The 23,490-nt window shown below is 39.4% G+C and overlaps 1 pseudogene; it reads right to left on the bottom strand.

Moving 5' to 3' along the window:
- Nucleotides 1-1,389: 1,389 nt before the first annotated feature.
- LOC129088164 (protein FAM210A-like) lies at nucleotides 1,390-12,666 on the bottom strand (annotated as a pseudogene).
- Between the last annotated feature and the right edge of the window lie 10,824 nt (nucleotides 12,667-23,490).

Genomic DNA, 23,490 nt, shown 5'->3' with positions numbered 1-23,490 from the left:
AGCACACAGTGCAATATACAGATGATGTATCACAGAAATGTACGCTAAAAACCTATATGATCTTATTAACCAGCACCACCCCAATACATATAATTTTAAAATTATCTTCGAAAAAGAATATGAGCACTGACTGGACAGAAGGAGGCACCAGGATTAAATTTTAAATTTTTGTTGCTTTAGTGAAGACCATGCTTAGCTGTGTCACATGGATCCTGTAATTGGGCTGCCTGTTTTCAATAGCTGAATAATTCTCTTTCATTCTTTTCTGGTTTCACTGCCAGCAAGGCTCACCTAAGTCTAGGGCTGGTGTTTTCCCTTCCACATTCCCCTTCCCCTTTGAGTACAGAGGGTACCCACCCTCTGTTGCAGGAACATCAATGTGTTCTGGAATCTACTGTGTCTCCTACAGTGAAGGGACAAATGGCCTAACAAGTTGGGCTTCTCTGAAGGGCTTACGAGCCTTGTTTAGCCCTGTGGTCCCCAGTAGCCTCCTGCTGTGCCCAGCTCCTCCAACAGGGCCAGTTGGGTCCCCTTATCTTCTGTCCAATTCCTCCAGTCTACTATTAAAAAAAATCATAACTCCTGATTGTCTACCCTAACTTCTCCTCTTCCTAGACACCCTCCTTCTGTGCTGAGGGAGGAGAGAATGGTATGAGTACTGCAACTTTCCAAATCACTTGTTAATTCATAACACCTGGGGTGTGTTTATCTTGGGGCTTTCTTCCTGATGTTCATCAAGAATGGGACTTGCATAACTTAAAAAAAAAAAAAAGAGATTGACAAGCTATTTCTTGATCTTTTGTTCCCAGGAAAACAACCTTACTTCTTGAGTTAATGTGGATGAAAGGCCATGCATAAGTGAATGGGGGAAGTAAAAAACAACATTAATATTACAAGATATTACCTTACTGTGTGTATTTAAATCATTTGTATGAATTCATAATCCCTTAAAATTAATGGATTCAGAGACATTTTAAAATAAAATGTAGTAGAATATTTCCAAGTCTAAGATATCAGTACAACAGTAAAAGTTACTCATCAAGGTAAGCTTTCTGACCCCAGAGAGGCTACTTAGCTGTGGGTACACTAAAAAAGTGCTTTGCAGCCCTTTAGACAAAAACCTGACATTTAAAAAAAATGATATCATCATTATCCAAAGCCACTTACAAAATAAAAATATTACTGTGCTATTTTGAACAAGAGCTGACCCCTATTTGGCCCTGAGAATGCTTAAATACCGTTACTTTCCAACAAAGTAGACCACTGGCCAGATAGCAAGAGAGCCATTTGGTATAAAGGAATATCTAATATTCAAGAAAAGACAGGAAACTTTTAACCAAACTTGTCTCAAGGTTTTCAAAAGACAGTGCAGCTCTCCAGGACCCCTGACTAGGAGAGGGTCCCATCCACATTGAGAATGTGTTTCACTGAGACCACAGTGCCAAAAGTCTGCAGATCCTGGAAACCCATCACAAAAGTCACATCAGCAACCAATTTCACCTAAAAATGTTCCCTCATAGCACCTCTGAAAGTTTCAAACACCACTCATTCATTCATCAAGGACTGTGCCTACAACCAGCTCTAGCAGAGCCAACAGGAAATGGTCTTCCCTTCACAGACAACTGCTCTTCCTGTTGCAGAAGGAACCTAGGGTCAACATCCTAGGTTCCTTCCACTCAATCCAAGGTCCCTTCACTTTCACTCAATGTACCTGAGTTTGCCTGATCTTTCAGGGCCAGAGTCTTGTAGACTCTGATCAACAGGAGTTTCAGAGTCTAGGAATCATGACTCATCCTCCTTTTACATTTTTACAAAATAATTAAATGCCACTATAACAACTGTACTGTACCTGGCACCTATGAGGTCTTTAATTCATTCCTTCCTCTTTTAAAAAGCGTATAAATCTCCTTGAGATTTTGGAGGTATTGTCAAAAAATAAATGAATAGTATGTGAATGATTATTTATAGGACACCCTGGAAAATGTAAAACTATAGGAAAAAACAGATTAGTGGTCTCAGTGATTCAGAGTGGGGTAGCTATAAGTTGTAGCAGGAGGGAATTTGGGGGGTGATGAGGCTATTCTGTATCTTGATGGTAATGGTAGTCACAGGATTCTGCATTTGTCAAAACTAATAGAATGGACAATCACAAAACTGAAGTTTTCTTTTTGCAAATTAAAAAAAGAAAGTACACTGAGTCCTACTAAATGGATTTGTAAAAGAGAAAGAGAATGGAAAAATAGTTGAAGTGACAGAATTCAACTCTTACTTTTCTCATGACATCTGGGGAAATCATTTGCTTTAGAACTATCATTATTAAAATAGTTACTGATTTTCTTCTTCAAAGTGAATGCTATGGATATTATAGCACATATAGAATAGCAAAGTAAGTACAACTACAGCCTGTCCATTGTTAACAGAATACCTTTGCCATTATTTCTAACCTCCATCCAACCTTCCTGACCTTTCTTTTATTTGAGACCCTTCTCAGCTAAAAAGCTTTTTAAAAAGTATCTAGATTGAGGAGAAAGCTAAGATGGTGGCCTAAGTAGACATGGCTTGCCTCCTCACAAAACCACATCAAAATTAAAACTAAATTATAAAACAGCCATCATGCAGAATTATCAGAAATCCAGCTTGATGGGAGTCCTACAACTACAGAATTAAAGAAGAAATCACATCGAGACTGGTAGGAGTGGAAAATATGCAGAACAAGCTAGTTCCACATTGACATGTGGTGGATAAAAAGCAGGAGAGATATCTCAGGAGTGAGGGGTCTCAGTCCCACACCAAGTCCCCCAGCCCAGGTTTCCAGAGCCAAGAGGGTAAGTCCCCATAACTCCTGGCTATAAAAACCAGTGGGGATTGAGGCTGTGGAAGGCAGAAACTTCTGAATTCCCAGGAAGTTCTTCTTAAAGGTCCCATACATGAACTTACTCAGAGTCAGTCCCTCTGAGATCCAGCATGGGGGCAGGAGCTTGAAAGGCACCAGAGGCATGCAAGAAGAAACTGAATTGTCGGGTATCAGGGCAAGAGCTGAGGTACAGCTTTCTCCCAGACAGAAGAGCTGGCAGAAGCCATTTTTTTTCCTGAGCTCACCCTCCAAAGAGCTGGCACATTGGTGCCATATCTGAGACTCCATCAACCTGGTTCACAATATTTGCCCCACTCTGGTGATTCCCTGAGGCTCTGTGCCACCAAACTTTTGGGCCTACCCAGCTGCTTCCAATGGTTTTTCATTATGAATGGCTTATTTTGGTTCATGTTTCAGATTTTCCTAAATCCTCTCAAACAAGCAGCATCTGGCCTGTAAGCCCCTTACCTCTTGCTAAGTGGCCCCAGGACCAGCACTAACAGCAGCTGGCCTCAGTTCACAGCTTGGTCTTGCTTGGGTACCTCCAAGTCCAGCATAAGTAGCAGCCATCTGCAGTTGCTTTGTAGCTTATACCAGGTGGCCCCACACAGAACACAGGCGGTGGATGACCTTGGCCTTTACCTTCTGGGAGGCCTCAGAGCCAGCACACCCAGTGGACAGCTATGACCACGTTGGAGTACCACCACCCAACCACCTCCACAAGTGACACACTCAAGCGGTGGACTCAGCAGGCACCAGAACCTTCTGAAGTAAGTCCTCCTCTGTGGAGTGGGCTCCTGCACAGCTGATGTTCCAGCGCAGCTGGAGTAGTCAGAGGTTGGTGGTAAGTGGTCAGAGCCAGCCCTTACAGCTTGTCAGTCTGTGTAAATCCCTCCCATTGACCTTACAACAACAATCAGGGCTCAACTACAAGCAGAGGGTGTACATAGTCCTTATGGTGTGTGGACCTTGAGTACCCAGCTTGGGTGATAGGGGAGGCTGTGCCATTGGACCCTGCAGGAAATCTACTACATTAGGGTACTCCACCAAGCCTGGGATACATAGCAGCTCTACCTACAACATAGAAACAAACACAGGGAGGCTGCCAAAATGAGGGTACAAAAAACATGGACTAAATGGAAAAAGAGAACAAAACTCTAGGAGAAGAACTAAACAAAATTGAGACGAGAAATCTATGAGATGCAGAGTTCAAAACACTGGTTATAAGAATGCTGAATGAAATTAGGGAAAGAGCAGATAACAAAATTTCAACAGCATAAAAAAAGGACATGGAAACTGTCAAAAGAAACAGTCATAAATGAAGGATACACTAACTGAAATGAAGAACAATTTATAGAGAATCAGCAATAGAGTGGATGAAGCTGAGAATCAAATCAATGATTTGGAATATAAGGAAGCAAAAAACAACTAATCAGAACAACAAGAAGAAAAAAGAATTAAAAAAATGAGGACAATGTAAGCAACCTCCGCAATAACTTCAAGTGTACCAACATTTGCATCACAAGGGTGCTGGAAGGAGAAAAGTAAGAGCAAGAAATTGAAAACCTATTTTAAAAATAATGACAGAAAACTTCCCTAACTTGTTGAATCAAATAGACATACAAGTCCAGGAAGCACAGAGCGTCAAAAACAAGATGAATCCAGAGAGGGTTCATAATTAAAATGCTAAAAGTTAAAAGCAAAAAGAGAATACTAAAAGCAGCCAGCAAAAAGCAGTTATTTACCTACAAGGGAACTCTCATGAGACCATCAGCTGGTTTCTCAAAAGAAACTTTGCAGGCTAGAAGGAAATGGTAAGAAATATTCAAAGTGATGAAAAGCAAGGACCTAAAACCAAGATTACTCTATCCAGCAAAGCTATCATTTAGAGTCAACAGACAGATAAAGAGTTTCCCAAATAAGAAAAAGCTAAAGGAGTTCATCATCACTAAACCAGTATTATATGAAATGTTTAAGGGTCTTCTTTAAGAAGAAGAAGTTCAAAAATATAATATGAACAGTAAATGGCAATAAATACATCTATCAACAATAGAAGCTAAAAAAAAACCAATAAAACAAACAAGCAGAACAGAAACAAAACCATAGGTACAGAGAGCATTTTGATGGTTGCCAGATGGGAGGACGGTCAGGAGAATGGGCAAAAAAGATGAAGGGATTAAGATGTACAACCTGGTTGTTACAGAATAGTCATGGGGATATAAAGAACAGCATAGGGAATAAAATAGCCAAAGAAGACACATACATGATCCATGAACATGGACAATGGTGTGGAGACTGCCTGAGGGAGTGGAGACAGTCTGGGTAAAGGGGGAAAAGAGGGTAAAATTGAGACAACCATAATAGCATAAACAATAAGATATAATTTTTTAAAAATTTCAAAAAATAAATAAAAGTATCTACATTTCTTTTCATCCTGAAACACTGGTGTTTGCTCAAAAGCCCCACACCCAACCCATCAGTGGACACTAGTAATCATGTTCACATAGATTTTTTACTGATAAAAGTATGCCTTGTTTGGGGTTCCCATCCATCCCTGTGTCTCCAGAAGCAAGTCATCCTGCTTGTGTGTTAGGAGCAAAGACCTTTTCCCTTGAGTGGAAACTATGAACTTGCTAGTTAATTAACTAATCTGTTTGCTTCTCTGTGAACAGTGCTCATTTGTCCTTCCTTCTTCCTCAAATCCATCCAAGCATCTTTCATCTCCCTCGGGCCCCAGATAATGTGATTGTACCATGGGGTCAATAATCCATTTCCTATAGATTCCATGTGTGTGTTCAACCAAAACAATGAGGAATGGAGTATTTTGTAACACTTTTGTAAAAATCTGAAAGAAGGAACAGTGCTTTTATTTCAATAAAGGAAGTTCCTTGTTGGTGTGTGGAGACAAGTAATGTTACTAAAATCAATTTATGGTGATATCTCTCACCCAATTAAAAGGAACACTGGCTAGTTTTAAACCAGATATTCCTATAGGAGTATTCCTTACAATTTTTCTGTTTAGTCAATAGAAACAAAATACTTAAACGTCCCACAACTGTTACTCCTCTTAGTCTAGTCTTATCTCATTTGTCAGCCCATTTTAAAAATAATTTCACAGTTCGATTTGTCAAGATACAAAAATATCAGTTGCTTTTTATATTCTGAAACCATAATTTTCCTTGCATTCTTCCCCTGGAAACTACTTAAACTCTATGTGACTACTTAGACCTGAATGTATGAGTAACTGTTAAAAGAAAAAGCAGATTGGCTGGAAAATAGCAGGTTGATTTGGGTTTGGGTTCATAACTGCAGAAGCTTAAAAGCTATTGGAGCATCACAAAATATCTGAGAGACTAAATTGTGTTCTACAGATTTGTATTCTTTCCCACCACTTTCAGGGCTGGGACTGTATTTTTCTCTGGCCTCACAATATATCACCATAGCCTTGATGACAAGGGAGCCATTGATTGGAAAACAAAGAAGTAGTGCAGACAATCCCTGCAACATGGACTCCCTGCACCTGCTGTAAATCTCTATGCTCTCTAACCTCAATCCAACAAAGAGTACCTCGTTGTGAATAATTTAATATTCACCTATGTTAGCTACAGGTTGGCTAAAAAAAGTATCAACATATAAAAATAAATCTTCCACAATAAATTCTGCAGATTAGAAGATATTTAACCAAATTTCAAGGATCCTTGATATCTCAGTAAATTTTTGGACTAAGATTACATTCTCTGCCTTTGAAAGAATGTCGTTCTAACTGATTTCCTACCATGGGTAATAAAACAAATTTGAATAGTGTGTGTTTCCATAATTAAATAGAAATATATATAATGACATAGAAAAATGGAAAATAGACATGATTTCCCACTATGTTTTTGAGTTTTTTTTATTAGTCTTGCTCTAAATTTTTTAAATATTTATGGGTCCCAGGATTTTAAATTCAGTCATTAATATCATCTATTATTCTCCCTGGTTAGTGTGGTTCAGTGGATTGAGTGCCAGCTTGTGATTCAAAGGGTTGCTGGTTCATTTCCCAGTCTAGGGCACACACCAGGGTTGTGGGCCAGGTCCCCAGTAGGGGGCACCCAAAAGGCAACCACACATTGATGTTTCTCTCCCTCTCTTCTCTCTCCCTTCCCTTCTCTAAAAATAAAGAAATAAAATCTTTTAAAAATATATCATCTCTTATTCTGAAGTAAATAATAAGAATCTTTCCAAAAATATTTTTTAAAAGAATTCTTCATGTATATAGACATATTAAGGTCAATTATGTTGGTATCTGGTCACTGTCAGATGCTTCACCCAGTTTTCAAACACCAATAACCAGAAGGTGAGCCTGATTTCTTCAGAATGTCATTTCACAAACCACTATGATTATCATGTTTTAGCATTAATTAATCAGTGTTAGTAAGGCCAAAATTATCTTCTTTTTATAAGTATTTTTATTGATTATGCTATTACAGTTGTCCCATTTTTTCTCCCAGTTATCCCCCTCCATCCTGCACCCCCTCTTCCTCTAGCATTCCCCACTCTTAGTTCATGTCCATGGGTTGTACATATAAGTTCTTTGGCTCCTCAATGTCCTATACTTTTCTTAACCTCCCCCTGTCTATTTTATGCCTACCAATTATGCTGCTTCCTCATTCTCCACTCTCCTCCTCCCTGCTAATAACCTTCCATGTGATCTCTATTTCTGTGATTCTGTTCCTATTCTAATTGTTTGCTTCATTTGTTTTTGTTTTATTTGTTTGTTTTTAGGTTCAGTTGTTGCTAGCTGTGAGTTTGTTGTCCTTTTACTGTTCATAGTTTTGATCATCTTCTTTTTCTTAGATAAGTTCCTTTAACATTTCATATAATAAGGTCTTGGTGATGATGAACTCCTTTAACTTTATCTTACCTGGGAGGCACTTAACCTGCCCTTCCACCCTAAATGATAGCTGTGCTCGATAGAGTAATCTAAGTTGTAGAGCCTTGCTTTTCATGACTTTGAATACTTCTTTCCATCCCCTTCTTGCCTATAAGGTTTCTTTTGAAAAATCATCTGACAATCTTATGAGAACTCCCTTGTAGGCAACTATCTCCTTTTCTCTTGCTGCTTTTAAGATTCTCTCCTTATCTTTAATCTTTGGTAATTTAATTATGATGTATTGTGGTGTGTTTCTCCTTGGGTCCAACTTCTTTGGGACTCTCTGAGCTTCCTGGACTTGTACATCTAGTTCCTTCACCAGACTGGGGAAGTTTTCCTTCATTATTGTTTCAAATAAGTTTTCAATTTCTTGTTCTTCCTCTTCTCTTTCTGTCACCCCTATAATTCAGATGTTGGAATGTTTAAAGTTGTCCCAGAGGTTCCTAAGCCTCTCTTCATTTTTTTTTTTTTTGAATTCTTGTTTCTTCACTCTGTTCCAGTTAAATGTTTATTTCTTTCTTTTGTTCCAAACCATTGATCTGAGTCCCCATTTCCTTCCCTTCACTGTTGGTTCCCTGTATATTTTTCTATATTTCACTTTGCATAGCTTTCACTTCTTCCTTTATTTTGCAGCCATATTCAATCATTTCTGTGAGATTACCAGTGTTTCTAAATTTGCACCTAATAGTTTGCCTATCTCCTTGTGTCTTGATCTGTTCTTTTACTTGGGCCATATTGCTTTTGTCTCCATGCACATGTTACTTTGTAAGGGGCAGAGCCTCCGGCATTCACCTGGGCGGGGCAATGCACTTTGATGCATTGTGGTGCTGTATGTGGGGGAGGGGTAAGAGAGGGAACAATGCTGCTTGCTTGGCTCTTGCCATGCTTTCAGTCACTTTCCTCACTTCCCACAAGCAGATTGTGCCCTTTCAGGTGCTGATCCCAGGTGAAGGTGCTGGTGTACGTTCTACGATCCTGTGGGCCCCTCCAATGGACTCTTCTGTGAGACTGGGAGTTTCTGCTGCTGCTGAAACTCCCACAGATTTTTACAGCCAGAGATTTTGAGGCTTTAGCTTCCCATGCTGGAGCCCTGGGTTGCACAGTCTGTCTTGCTCCCTAGTTGTTCCTCCTGGCTTATCCACATGCTAATGTGGGACCCCACGTCTGCCAGCCACAGACTTGCCACATGCCCTCTCCACCCTGGCTGCCCATCTCTGCCCCTCCTACCAGTCTGGATGAATGTTTCTTAACTCCTTGGTTTTCAGACTTCTACACAGTTCAATTTTCTGGAAATTCTGGTTGTTTTTTGTTTTTAAATTGGTTGTTATCCTTCTTTTGGTTGTACAATGAAATGAAGCATATCTACCTACACCTCCATCTTGGCTGGAAGTCCCCAAGCTGTCTTCTATCTGTAGGGAAAACACAATACACAGAGTAGAAGCCACTGTACTGTTGGGTAGGGTCTTTGCAGTCTGGCTTCAGAATACAGACCGAGATGAACACCTTCCTCAGCAAGATGTCAGCCTGTCCAACCTGTCTTTCAACAAAAGAATTACCTTCCCAAGAACTGCAGCCAGGGACATAGAAAAAACTCAAAAGCTGCATAAATGTTTTCTTTTGCAATGTGTGCATTGCAATGTGTGTATTTAAGCAGCAAGTAAACACAGGGACTTAAACACTTTCATGGTGATGGTGTTATCTGGAGCTGATAGTCTGCAAACATGGTGCTTCTTCAGGACAACCTGACAGCATGGGATGGGACTCTGAGAGCAACCAGCTCTTTAAGGGCACCTGAGATGTGCCTTATATTATTCTAGCTCAGACACACTCCAGTGTGATGGCCCCATGATGGAGTCACTTGAACAAGAAGCATGGTTAACAGCAGCTTAGGCCAAGGCAGCTTCCAGAAGACAACAGAGACAAGAAGAACCAAGCTAACTCAAAGATCCCTCCATACTTAATTGTTTCCTTCTGAGAAAACGCAGACAAAACGTTTTCTGTTTTCTTGCCTTTAAAAAAAATGATACTTCTGCTTCTGGGAGTTCCAGGGATCTACATCATGGGTGGAAAAGACTGAGGTGGTGATTAGTGCACGAATGATGTTTGACCAATATTTCCTCATTTATCTTGCTGTTATGGGGGTTTTTGAACTGAATTTAAAATAATCAGGTTCACTCCTATAAAAAATAATAGATCAAATTAGATATCCATCAGTAAATGTGATGAAAACATAAATCCAATGTGATGTGATGAAAATGATTCTGAGGAGGCACAAATGTGAGCCTAGACCTGAGTCAGCTTTGTGAGGTTGGTGCAGAGGCAGGGACCCAAGCACGGCATTGTGGCTGTAGTCAGGACTCTAAGCAGCACCCTACAATGAACTGTCCCCTGTCCCATAGTCCCAGGAACTGTCCGTACTTCTGTCTCTTCTTCTTTAAAAGTCATTTGGACTGCTGAAGTCATTCGTAAGTCAAACATTTACACTGCCCCTCCTGTATACATGCTCTTTCAACTTTGTACAACATTGCAACTTTAGTTCTGACTTCATCAAGATCCAAAAAAAGAGAAAAGAAGATTACTCTTGTTAATGTGGCAGGCTTCATCAAATCAGCTGAAGGCCTGGACAGTAAAATCTGAGATTTCCCAGAGAAGGAATTCTCCCTCAACACTGTAACAAAGAAATCCTGTTTGAGTTTCCAGCCTGCCTGTGGCCCTGCACACTTCACATGCAAGACTGCATCATCCACTCTTGCCCCCTGTCTTTTATGACTTTGTAATTGGCCTGCCATCTAGTAGTGGAAATAAAGAACTCTCTAGTGGAAGGTTTTCTCTCCAAGGAAAAACCCATTTGATATAGTTCTAAGGTTAATTGTATAGTAATGAGCTAATTTTTGTATAAAATTACGAACAGTTTATAAATCACTTTTATTTATTTTTTACTTTTTTATTTTTAATTTCCCTATCTGACAATGGCTGAATTTCATTCCAAGCAGATAATTCAATGACAGATTTTCTATAAAAAAGTCAAGTAAAATGCGCAAGCAAAGATTAAGTATCAGGGAAAAAGAAGCACTTACAATTTAAAAAATTTTTCTCAGTGAGATCAACATTAACTTTGGAATGAACATATTGGGAAAGAGCACTGGCTTGCTGAGACAAAGACCTGCCAGGTGGCAGGGAGAGTGAGTCAACTCTATGACAACATGGTTCCATTTTCCATCCTTCTAAACCTGCATTTGCTTGAGAACCACAAGCTCGAGTCGCTGCCTAAGATAACTTGATTTTCACAGTGCATTTAAGGTATAATTATCTTTACTTTTCCTCTGAAAAATTAGTTGGAGAGGACATAACTCATGGCAGCTTTATGTTCTAGGTGGAAACATACTATGGCCATATATATTTGCTGTAAGAAATTAATGATTTATGACAAGCTTCAAGTAAAAATCATTTTTAAATGGTCAATATTTTCATTTACATATAACCAATGCATCCTACATACATGACTCAATTTTTATTCAACTTTCTTCAGATAAAGTTTGTACTTTACCTGGTATGTAACTATTACACACTTTTTATAAAAAGGCTAAATATCCTCTTATTCACAGGCAGTTTTGATGATGATAGTTTGTCTCCACATTAAGAACTGAATATAGTTAAAACCTCAATGAACAGCATAAAAATGAAGGCCCAGTGTTACCTTTCTGCCTAGGGCCACATCTGTTATTAAAGAAGTCAGTCGCCTTGTCTGCCTCAATTTTAGCTGCAATGAAACATAAAGCAAATATGATTATGAAGATCTTGAAAAAGAGCTGACTTACAAGATATTAACCACTGCTTACTGCTGCTATTGATGTGAAATTCTTATATTGGGTTCATTTTTTTCTTTTCAAAACACACTGATTTTTCTAGTGATATTTATCATTAAAATGGTTCTCTTAGTTCTTTATAATCCTCAGAGAAGTGGCTGACATAGTTAGGCAACTAACCAAAAATATAATGAGAAGCATGTATCATTGTCCCAAGTTTCTAAAGGGTTAAAGTGCAAGAATTGTTTATAACCTGTTACATAAGGGACCCTATTCCACTTTTTTTTTATAAAGAAACTTTTTCTTTGGTTTCTTGTAATTTTTCAGTGAGTGTATTTTTCATTTCTTCCATTTTCTCTGTGAGAAGTTCCTTTGTTTCTTCCATCCTGTCCTGTAGATACTCCTTAAGAGGGGGTGGTGTTGACATATAGCCGTGACTATGCAAATACTTCACAGTGAAGGAGGTTCCCCCTAAAGTCATGGTATATCAGGCAGGCGTTACAATCTTAAACAAGCCATATGCTGTTAGTGCATTTCCACTCTGGGAATTTTTCAGAATGTTTACCATGCTGTCAGGTAACCCAATAAGTTCTAGAAAAGGAATGATATTCATTCCTTTTATGGATGCATAATAAAATGTTCCAAACAAACACCAGAAGTTATTAGATGCACTGGAATCAAAACTTTCCCATATTGTCTAAATGTTTTCTTAAATCGTTGATAAAGACTAATAGATTTGTCTTGTAAAAGATCAGGTTCTTTTTTTTTTTTTCTGAAGGAGTACCTGGAGATGTAGCATTAGATGATATAACCCTCTTGGAGAAAATATCTTGCTTCCACTGTTTATGGTGAAAAAACCCCCATTGAGGTGAATGACCATCCAATGGCTTCCTTCCCTTTGCAGTACACTGGGCAGCAGGTAAGTGCAGCTGTTGTTTTTGAGGACCCTCTACCAAAACTACTCTGGATTCAGCTCTATACAAAAGTAATGGTCCCTTTATATATTGACAATGTCCAAAAAGACCAGCTTTATGTGCTTCCATGCATGTCCTATGTGCCAGTCAGAATACAGTCCTTGGTACCTTCCACTGCATTTTGAAGAACGGTGACGGAGGATGGATTTCAGCTTCTCTTTGACGTAGAGGCTGCTGCTGCTTCCCGGCACACTGGCTGGCCGACAGCTCCTCAGATGCCACAGTGGTGTCACTCAACAAAGTGACCTGACCAAACATGCGTCAGGGTGCTGGAATCCAACCAGCTCAAGAGGATGCTAGCCTCCCACCACCCTCTAGCCACCCCTACTAACAATATAAATCACTTTTTAAATAGTGGAATAAATCATAAGCCAGGAGTCAGAATATCTTTGTTTTATTCCCCAGTTCTGTTATTATTGATGTATGATGCTGTTAAAAAGTGAAAAATTTTTTAACCTTTCCTTTGGAAGTTGGGTTTCTCTTTCTTTAAGGTAATAAGGCTGTTCTTGATGTTCCTAAGTTCTTTGTTATCTCCAATATGTTTTATAATTCTATTCTATGTGGCAACTGAAGCGCTTTTACATCAAGAAGTTTCCAGGAAAAAAGAGGAAAAAAAATTCAAATATTTTAAAATTTATTTTGTAACAATTTTTAAGAGAAATTAGCATACCAAATAAAATAGTCATTTTTAAAAAACTTTATATGTTGCAGAAACAGGACTAGTTGATTTGAGTTGTATGCAGGCCCATTTTTCTTTACTAGAAAAGAGATATTTCTAATACTTGGAAATATAATGAAATTTAATGATTAGCCTGAAAAAGCCATTAGTTCTTCCCTATCTCTGCAGTTGGTGTGACATTATAAAACCTTGTTAGTATAAAACCTTTTCTGATTACAAATTTTTCTTCTGTGATATTTTTCTAGACTTACAATAATGTAAAATAATGACTTCCCTTCCGATAGTATTTCATTTTTCTTAGTTCATACTTTCTCATAGAAATAGTATTCTCAGCATAATAATGCCATTTGTTGTTTCTGCTGGTGAATTTTTCATCATTAGTTCATGTAATTACCATACAGGCTACCACTGTAGCAAAACAGGTTCTGAGATCTCTGCCATCAAGATTTAAAAAAAAAATTTAAATGAGAACTATTTGGAGAAGAGAACACTGTAAAGCTCTTAATTTTTAAAATATATCTGAATTCAAAAAATAAAATTTTTCAAGTTAAAAATAAATTGAATACTTATATGAGTATTATATATGAATTTCATAACATTAAAAAAATAACTAATGTTATAAATCAGAATGTTTCAAATAATGTGCCAAAGAATACTACTTCTTCAGGTTGTTAAAGGCATGAAGTGCCCAAGCAGAGGGAGCCCTCATCCAGTCCATTGACTGGAAAATGCTGTTTCAAGGTAAAGCAAAGGACTTCTCAGAGAGTTCATTTTGGCAGTATGCACTTTGATGGTACAAGGTGGGACCTACTACCTATTGCGTTTCTCAAGCCTATTTGTTCATAGGACTTTTCACACCCATCTCCACCCTATTTCACAGAACATCTTTCGATGTGATAAGTCTGTGAATAAAAATGGTAAATGAACCCAAACTGTGAAATAACAGATGAAAAGATTTTAAAAAGTAATTTGCTGTTTAGGAACAACAAAAGAAGGGCTTCCTTACTTTAATTGTAAGGCCAACAATGTTTGAGGGATGGGGAACAACAAAGCTCCTGTGGCTGAGGGCGACATCTAAAAAAAAATCTTTTAACATAAGCAACTGGAAGCCACTTGTCTAAACTCGGATGTGATATTTTCCATATGAAAAATTGAACAGGAAAGGTAAAGCAAATGAAAAGATCCTTGTTATGATGTTATGGTGACCTCTTGTGGCTCAAAACTAAAATGACTTTTTGAAAAACTGGCACCATGACCAGCAAATATTTTGAAGCTTAAATAACATTTTTCAATGTTCTCCCAAACTATTAGTAGTGTTATCTCTTCAGATTGATATTATAAGAATTCCCATCTCATAAATTTTTGTCAAGGTTGGAATTTTGCAAAAAATATTCATTGCACTGGTAAGCAGAAAACAATAAAGGTAGAACAAAATATAAAATATAGGGAAAGTAATCATCTTGCTCAGGCAATTATTCATTTCCTTTCAAGTTAGAATATAAAATTTGGATGAGAGTACTGATTAATGACCCTAAGCTTTTGAAATAAATAGTCATTCCAAGATTTTGGACTCTTTGCCTTTGCTTTATAGTGATACCTATGTAAATATTGTATCTCAATATTATGAGTGATGATTGATTCTCTCTTAGTGAGACTAAAAACTTTTGCCATTGGAACAGGTTTTGTGATGAGAAATGAAATAGGGTCACTGAAAAGCAATGAGACATTTGAAGGAAGACATACATAATACCAGGCCCAGACTTAATTAATACTGTATAAAAACATTAGGGCAAACAGCACTTTGTAAATCACTGAGAGGACAGATTTCATGCAGCCAGCCAACAGCTGAAATACTTTTCTTTTCAGGAAAAAGAAAATATTAAGACACCCTTAAAACTTTGAATTATTCAAAACTAACAAAGTTTAGAGTGCCATCCCTAACCTCAAACATAAGAATCTTTCTGGCCGAAAGGCCCAGAAAATCTGATGACAATTTGCAGACTCTCCTCCATCTGTGGGAAGCAAATTAAAGCAGGAGTGTCCCTGAATCAGTGTCAGAGCAACCTGGGTTTGTCTGGAGTACCCCTGTCCTGAGCTGTCACATACTCTCTGGTTTTTCTCACTGAAAGCCACTTGCATCAGGTAGGGATAGAAGTTAAATTCATGTGCCTTTAACACTGAGTTCTTTGGCACAATGTTTTTCTTGGAACAACATGGGAGGGTTGTTTTGTTTTGATACTTCTAGTTAGAAAAAGGTAAGTACTGGAGGAAGAAGTTAAAGAAAGGTGACCTTGGACCCATCCACAAAAACCCTGACTGTACTGAGCACAGCCTGTCTTAGAACCTGCTGCCCAAGTGGGGCATTGCACTGCTTACCGCATTGCCCACTGCGCTGCACGGACTTGTCTTTTTTCTCAACACGCATGATGAACAGCAGAGAAATGGCCGGTGCCAGGTCCGGGCAACACTGTACATAATGAGCCTGGAACAAAGACCAACACAGTTATTCAGAAGAACATACTGTTTATTTTATTTTATTTATTTTTTTATTGTTCAAATAAACTTGTCTCCACCTTCCCGCCAGAACTTTCCCCTGCCCCCCTCCCCCACCTCCCTCCCTCAGTCCTTCCCTACTTTAGCATTGTCCATGGGTCCTCCACACATGTTCCTTGACTTGACCCTCCCCTTTCCTTTACCCATACTCCCTTCCCTCTTGATTCTGTTGGATTTTTTTTTCTTCCAATTTTGCTGATTATATTTTCCTTGCTTGTTTGTATCGTTGGTTAGGTTCCACTTATAGGTGAGATGATATGGTATCATATCATCTTTTGCCCCCTGGCTTATTTCACTTAGCATAATAATCTCTAGTTCCATCGATGCTGTTGCAAAGGGTACTAGCTCGCTTTCTTTCTTTCTTTTCTTTCCTTCTTTCTTTCTTTCCTTCTTTCTTTCTTTCCTTCCTTCCTTCCTTCCTTCCTTCCTTCCTTCCTTCCTTCCTTCCTTCCTTCTTTCTTTCTTTCTTTCTTTCTTTCTTTCTTTCTTTCTTTCTTTTCTTTCTTTTCTTTCTTTTCTTCTTTCGCATAGTACTCCATTGTGTAAATGTACCATATTTTGATACACTCATTTACTGATAGGCACTTAAGTTGCTTCCAACACTTGGAACCCCATGAATATTGGGGTTCATAGGTTCTTTTGAATTGCTGATTCAGGATTCTTACAGTATAATCCCAGCAGTGGAATCACTAGATCAAAAAACAGTTCCATTTTTAGATTACTGAGGAAATTCCAAACTGTTTTCCACAGTGGCTGGACCAGTCTGCATTCCCAACAACAGTGTACTAGGGTTCCCTTTTCGCCACAGCCTCGCCAGCACCCGTTGTTTGTCTATCTGTTTATGATGACCATTCCGACCAGTGTGAAGTGGTATCTCATTGTGGTTTTAATTTGCATTTCTCTGATGGCTAGTGATGATGAGCATCCTTTCATATGTGTCTAGGCCCTCTGTATCTGTTCCTTGGAAAAGCGTCTGCCCAGGTCCTTTGCCCATTTTTTGATTGGATCATTTGTCGTCTTGGAGTGGAGTTGAGTGAGTTCTTTACATATCTTGGAGATCAAATCTCTATCTGATGTATCATTAGCAAATATATTTTCTCATACAGTTGGTTCCCTTTTCATTTTGCAGATGTTTTCTTTAACCATGCAGAAGCTTCTTATTTTGATGAGGTCCCACTTGTCTATTCTTTATGTCCTTTGCTTTATGGGCTATATTGGTGAAAATATTGCTGTGTGTGATATCTGAGAGTTTCCTGCCTATGTTCTCCTCTAGGACTTTTGTGGTGTCACGACTTACATTTAAGTCTTTTATCCACCTTGAGTTTATTTTTGTGTATGGTGTAAGTTGGTGGTCGAATTTCAATTTTTTGCATGTAGCTGTTCAGCTCTCCCAACACCATTTGTTGAAGAGGCTATTTTTACTCCAGTTTATGCTTCTGCTCCCTTTGTCAAATATTAATTGACCATAGAGGCATGGGTTTATTTCTGGGTTTTCTGTTCTGTTCCACTGATCTATGTGTCTGTTCTTGTGCCATTACTAGACAGTTTTAATTACAGTGGCCTTGTAATACAGTTTTATGTCCAGTATTGTGATCCCTCCTGCTTTGTTTTTCTTTCTCAAAATTGCTGCAGCTATTCGGGGTCATTTATGCTTCCTTATAAATTTTTGAAATGTCTGTTCTATGTCTGTGAAATACGTCATTGGTATTTTAATAGGGATTGCGTTGAATCTATAAATTGCTTTGGGTAGTATGGACATTTTGAATATGTTGATTCTTAGAATCCATGAACATGGTGTATGCTTCCATTTATTTGTGTCTTCCTTAATTTCTTCCCTCAATATTGTACAGTTTTCTGTGTGCAGGTCTTTTACCTCCTTGGTTAAATTTATTCCTAGGTACTTTATTTTTCTTGTTGCTATAGCAAATGGCCTATATTTTTTTTCTGATTTCTGCTTCTCATATTTCGCTGTTAGTGTACAAAAATGCCTTCAATTTCTGAATATTGATTTTATATCCTGCTGTTTTGCCAAATTCACTTATTAGGTGAAGTAGTTTTTTGGTGGAGTCTATAGGGTTTTCTATGTAAAGTATCATGTCATCTGCAAACAATGATAGTTTTACTTCCTCCTTTTCTATTTGGATGCTTTTTATTTCTTTTTCTTGTCTGACCACTGTGGCTAGGGCTTCCAATACTATGTTGAATAGAAGTAGTGAAAGCGGACATCCTCGTCTTGTTCCTGATCTTAGTGAGAAAGCTTTTAGTTTTTGCCCTTTGAGTATGATGTTATGTGTAGATTTTTCATAATCGCCTTTATTACATTGAGGTATGCCCTCTTTATTCCCATTTTACTGAGTGTTTCTATCATAAATGGGTGCTGTACCTTATCAAATGCTTTTTCCACATCTATTGAGATGATCATGTGGTTTTTGTCTTTCCTTTAGTTTATGTGATGTATTATGTTTATTGATTTGCGGATATTGAATCATCCCTACATCCCTGGGATGAATCCCACTTGATCATGATGGATGATCCTTTTAATGTATTACTGGGTGCAGTATGCCAATATTTTGTTGAGGATTTTATGGTCTATGTTCATAACTGATATTGGCATGTAGTTTCATTTCTTGGTTGTGTCTATACCTCGTTTTGGGATTAGGATGATCTGCCCTCATAAAAAGAGTTTGGGAGTCTTCCCTCATCTTGGATTTTTTGCAATACTCTGAAAAGGACAGGTGTCAGTTCTTCCTTAAGTGTTTTGTAAAATTCCCCTGTGAAACTGTCCTGCCAAGGGCTTTTGTGTGCTGGGAGTTTTTTGATGACTACTTCAATTTCCCCAGCTGTTAATCAGTTTGTCCAGGCTTTTTGCTTCTTCTTCATTCAGTTTTGGAAGGTTATATTTTTCTAGAAATTTGTTCACTTCATCGAGGTTTTCAAATTTCTTGGCATATAATTGCTCATAGTAGTTTCTGACAATCCTTTGCATTTCTTGCAATCAGTTGTTATTTCTCCTCTTTCATTTCTGATATTATTCATTTGGGTCCTCTCTCTTTTTTTCTTGATGTGTCTGCTTTAAGCCTTGTCAATTTTTTTTATCTTTTCAGAGAATCAGCTCATGGATTTGTTGATCCTTTGAATTGTCCATTTATTCTCTATGTCATTCAATTCTGCTCTGACCGATTATTTCCTTCCTTCTACTTGCTCTGAGATTTGCTTGTTGTTGTTTCTCCAGTTCTTGAAGTTTTAGGGTTAGGTCACTTATTTGAAATGTTTTTATCTTTTTTAGATAAGCCTGTGTTGCTATGAACTTCCCTCTCAGGACTGCCTTGCTGTGTCTCATAGGTTTTGGACTGTTGTATGTTCATTTCCATTTGTTTCCAGAAACTTCTTGATTTCTTCTCTTTTCTCACTCTTGACCCATTCATTGTTTAATAGTTTGCCCTTCAGTCTCCATGAGTTTGAAAATTTTTGAGGTTTTTCCTTGAAGTTGGTTTCCAATTTCAAACCCTTGTGGTCCAAGAAAATGCTTGTTATTATTTGAATTTTCCTGAATTAGTTGAGGTTTGTTTTGTGTTTTACCATGTAGTCTAGCTTTGAAAGCATTCCATGTGTATTTGAAAAGAATGTGTATTTTGTTTCTTTGGGATGAGAGGTTTTATATATGTCAGTTAAGTCCATTTGATCTAATGCATCATTCAGTTCCACAATATCCTTGTTTATATTTTGTTTTGAAGATCTACCCATTTTTGACAGTGGGGTGTTAAAATCCCTTACTATCAGTGTATTAGTGCCTCCTGAGGGTAGGACTATTGTTTCCTGTGCCACTGCTGCCTCTCTGTGGCATGGCCTGCCTAAACAAGATGGTGACTGTGGAATAAGGGAGAAGTCAGCATTGAGATCCACCCCAGCTACTCCTTCAGTTCTATCCCCAATGCCTCTATCTCCAGCCTGTCCTCAAACATCTATAGTCAGCTCTGTGTCCCCTTTAGCCTGGGATCTACTCTCTGTGCTGGCCACTCCGCACTCAGCACCCAGGCCTGTGTACAACTCCTGGCCAGGGCAAGCCTCCTGAGGGTGAGGCTATTGTGCCCTTTATGCCTGAGCAAGACGGAATCTGCAGAGTGGGAATTGAGTCATCACCAGGGTCCCAATGGCCACTATCTAAGTTCTCTCCTCAAAGATTTCCTCTCCAATCTTTCCTCAGGCTCCAACCCACTCTGTCCTCGCCTCTGCCCAGAGACTAAGGAAGGTGGCGGCCACTGCAAATTTTTGCATTGGCCCTTTAAATGTCTCTTTGCATCTCCAGCTGCCTGTCTCTGGCAGAGAGCACCACTATGCTTTTTGCAGCTTTCTTTTGTCTGTGTGTTTTTTGGGGTTCTGACACTGTAGGCTAGAGGTCCCTGTTTATAATACAGGCCCTGTTCTTCTTAGGGGGATCCAACTGGCTGTTTCAATATTCTTCTGGTGCTGGCATTCGTGGGTCCCAGCCCACCCTCTGGAGCCTCCACCGCAGTTTTCACACGTTAGGTTGTGTGAGAGCCAATTCCACTGTCTGTCTGAGGCTCCAGGGCTCCACTCTTGCTATTGTTCTATTGTTTTCCAGGTGCTTTCTCCACAATTTAGTTGCAATTCCAGTTTGGTCCTGGGAGGAGGTCAGTGTGACTTCCACTCACTCTTCCACCATATTCCCCCTAGATTGCTAATTGTGTTTAAATGCACAATTTCATAAACATTTTTATTTAAAACCATTATTGGTCACTTTAGAGGATCCAAAGGTACCAACTCATTATCTGGAAACATAACTAATGAAGCATTTATCCTGCCCTTCTTAAATGAACTGTAAACTAGGGTAACGAAGATTTGATGTTGAAAAGTTTCTTTCATTTGAAAAAAGATGGTGGAAGAGTGAATGGGAGTCACCCTGACCTCCTCCTCCCAAGACCAAACTGGAATTGCGACTAATTTCCAGGAGTAATCACCTGGAAAACAATGGAACTATAGTGGGAGAGGAGACTTGCAGCCGCGGACAGACAGTGGATTAGACTCTCACACATCCCAATGGGTGAGAAGTGCGGTGGAGGCTCCAGAGGGTGGGCTGGGCGCCCATAGGCACCAGCGCCAGAGGGACATTGAAATGGGCAGTTAGCTCCCTCCGAGAAGAACAGGGTCTGAATCATAAACAGGGACCTCTAAACTACAGCAGCTAAAACCAGGAAAATACAGACAAAACACAACCCAGAAAAGTTTAGGGGCGCTCTCTGCCAGAGACAGGTGGCTGGGGATGAAAAGAGACATTTAAAGGGCCAACACAAAAATTGCAGTGGCAGCCACCCTCCTTGATCTCTAGATAGAGGTGGCAGCAGGGTGGGCTGGTGCCTGGGAAAAGACTGGTGAGGAAAACTTTGTGAAGAGAACTGAGACTGCAGCCAGTGGAGCCCTGGTGATAACTCACCTCCCACTCTGCAGCTACCATCCCGCTCAGGCATAAGGGAGTCAATTAACCTACCTTTTGTGTGCTCCGCACACAGTTTGTGCGCCAGTGAGCTGGAGGGCTAAGTGCAGACTGGCTGGGACAGCCTTGAGGAGAGACTGGAGATGGAGGCGTTGGAGAAAGAATGGGAGGAGGAACCGGAGAGTCCTGACTCCTCCTTTCCCTAGTCTCCTTGTGCAGGAAAAGGGCACACCCCCAAAGAGCCAAAAGCTGAAAAGCAAACAATAGACAGACCAAAACCACCCAGTGCAGATGCGCACACTTGCGCCGAGTAGCCGGCAAGGGTTGGCGAGTGTGTGTGTGGACCTGTGCAGGCTGGTGAAGGCTTGAGCGGGCTGGTAAGGCCTCCCACAGGTTGGGAAAATGGGGCCGCTGAGGGAGTGCGCAGATCGGGGAGGGTAGGTATAAATCGACCCGCACGGGCCCATGAGTGCAGAGCAGTCCACAGAAATAGTGGATCCTTGGCCGAAGGGGTCACAGAGCTGGCCAAACCAGGAGTCAGACACAGACAGTAGACTCCAGGCAGGCTCACACAAACGACCCAAGGTCAAATATGGTCAACAACTGACATCATCAGAGTCAGACCCAGAAAGAAAAGTAAAGGAAAAAAATAAATACATAAATGAATAAATAAAAAGACCCGCCTACTACCATAGAAGTTTAATCCACAAAGTCAGGAAATCTAGGCGGCCCAACTGAAGTAGAAGCAAAAATAAATAAATAAATAAATTTCTTAACAGACTCTCACAAAAATGGAAAGAAAAAGAAGTTCCCCCCAAATGAGTGGGAAAGGAGACTCCCCACAGAAAGAGCTAAATGAAATAGAGGCAAAGGAACTATAACATATTGATTTCAAAACAATGGCTCTAAGGAAGCTCAATGAGCTCAGCCAGCTCAAAGAAAACTATGACAAACTGCAGAGAAACTATCAGGATCTTACAGCAAACTATATCAGCCTAGAAAAGAACAGAGAAACTATCAAGAAGACACAAGAGGATATAAAAATACCATTTCTGAATTGAAGAACACAGTAGAAGGAATTCAAAGCAGGCTGGATGAAACTGAGGATCGAATCAGTGAGATGGAGAATAAGGTAGAAAGAAGTTCCCAGAAAGAACAAGAAATGGAAAAACGACTCAAAAGAATGAAGAGGCATTTAGAGATATGCAGGACAACATGAAACACAATAATATCCACATAATAGGGATACCAGAAGGAGAGGAAGAGGAGCAAGGGATAGAGGACCTCCTCGAAAAAGTAATGATGGAAAATGTCCTGAATTTGAGGAGAGAAAGGCTCTCATGGATCCAGGAGGCACAGAGGACCCCACTCAAGAGGGACTCAAAGAGGTCCACTCCAAGACACATCATCATTAAAATGGCAACTATCAAAGACAAGAAGAGAATCCTCAAGGCAGCAAGGGAGAAGGAGAGAGTAACATAAAAGGGGGCCCCGATAGCTAGGAGCTGACTTCTCAGCAGAAACACTACAAGCCAGAAGGGAATGGCAAGAAATATTCTAAGCCATGAAAAGCAAGGGCCTACAGCCAACGCTGCTCTACCCAGGAAGGCTCTCAATTAAAATAGAAGGGGAAATAGTTTCTCAGACAAAAGAAGTCTAAAAGAATACATCTCTACCAAACAAGCACTGCAAGATATGCTAAAGGGACTGGTTTAAGAAGATAAAATAAAAGAGTGAGAAAGAAAAATACACAGGTACAAAGAGAAAAAATGAATAAGTTTCTATCAGTAATAACTCTCAATGTAAATGGACTAAATGCCCCAATCAGGAGACACAGGGTAGCTGAATGGATAAGAAAACATGACCCACACATATGCTGCCTACAAGAGACATACCTCAGAGTCAAAGACCTACACAGATCGAAAGTAAACGGATGGAAAAAATTATTCTAAGCAAATGGGCAAGAGAAAAAGGCCGGTGTTGCCATACCTGTATCAGACAAAGTAGATTTCAAAACAAAGGCCATAATGAGAGACCAGAGAGGCACTTTAAATACTTAAAGGAAGAATCTATCAAGAAGACATCAACATTCTAAACTTATATGTTCCCAATAAAAGAGCACCCAAGTATATAAGGAAACTGTTGGATGACTTCTAAAAAGATATAGACAGCAACACACTGATAGTAGGGGATTTCAACACCTCACTGTCAAAAATGGACAGATCTTCCAAACAAAGCATTAATAAACATATTGTGGTGC

This window comes from Pteronotus mesoamericanus, unplaced genomic scaffold, assembly GCF_021234165.1.
Source record: "Pteronotus mesoamericanus isolate MK-2021 breed Mesoamerican mustached bat unplaced genomic scaffold, CSHL_Meso_final scaffold_54, whole genome shotgun sequence".
Classification (NCBI taxonomy): domain Eukaryota; kingdom Metazoa; phylum Chordata; class Mammalia; order Chiroptera; family Mormoopidae; genus Pteronotus; species Pteronotus mesoamericanus.
Note: the sequence above shows the minus strand (reverse complement) of the source record. Positions and strands in the feature narration are given on the sequence as shown.